We start from the raw sequence: 1,230 nt of genomic DNA on the forward strand, positions 1-1,230 counted from the left end.
AAAAAAATTGAATTAAAAACAATGCCGTTAGAACAGTATAATACAAAGAAAAGTTATATATTGTGCCCCCCCACGAAAATGTAAGGCCCCCAGTGCCCCCCCCCCGCTGAAAAAATCCTAGCTACGCCACTGGTACGTGCGTGCGTGCGTCTGTCTGTGTGTTGTGCATATTTGTGTGTGTACGTGCGTGCGTGCGCGCACACGCGTATTTTATATAGCATCTTACATATTTTAGTTTTTAGGATTCAAACACTTTTGTAGATCGCATTGAAAACTGACGGCCCCGATTTAACGCACGCACAAACTCCGGACATTACATGACACTGTTCTGCTAGCATAATGAATGATGATTAATGACCATTAATTACAAACTGCCGTCATTGTTAATAGACCGGGAGTGAATGCACTGTTAATATATAATCTAGGTCCGTGATTAAAATTACTGCGGCTGTAGATCAATGAATTGACGAAGTCTGTACATATAATGTCATGGTCCTATACGTAGTAGTTTATTTTATACACAAAGTATACTTTTCGGCGACAGTTGTTCTTATTTGTTCATCACATGCAGATATGCCAACACATATTTGAAGCAATCTGTAGTTTCCGGCCATCAAATTAGTAGTTCGAGGGTCACGTAGTGACCCGAGTTTGCTAGGGGGGTCCGGCATGCCCCCCGGGAAATTTTTTTGATTCTGAGATACAATTTCCTGCATTCTAAGGGTCAAATTTACAATAAATTGACAAAAAATGACAATAATTGACAACAACAAATTTTTTTTTATCACAGTGAAATTCGTAGTTTGATACAAACTGGTCGTAGTGGTGCAAAAGGAATAGAAATTCGTATAAAATACGAATAAATCGTAGTGGTTGTGATATCCTTCATTCAATTGCAACGTATACTACATTCAACAGCAACGTATCCTACATTCCATCGCAACGTATATTACATTCAATTGCAACATATCCTACATTCCATTGCAACATATCCTACGTTCAATTGCAACATATCGTACATTCCATTGCAACATATCCTACATTCAATCACAAGATATCGTACATTCCATTGCAACATATCCTACATTCCATCGCAACGTATATTACATTCAATTGCAACATATACTACATTCCATTGCAACATATCCTACATTCCATTGCAACATATCCTACATTCCATTGCAACATATCCTACATTCCATTGCAACATATCCTATATTCAATCACAAC

Source organism: Priapulus caudatus, unplaced genomic scaffold, assembly GCF_000485595.1.
Source record: "Priapulus caudatus unplaced genomic scaffold, Priapulus_caudatus-5.0.1 Scaffold935, whole genome shotgun sequence".
NCBI lineage: Eukaryota > Metazoa > Priapulida > Priapulimorpha > Priapulimorphida > Priapulidae > Priapulus > Priapulus caudatus.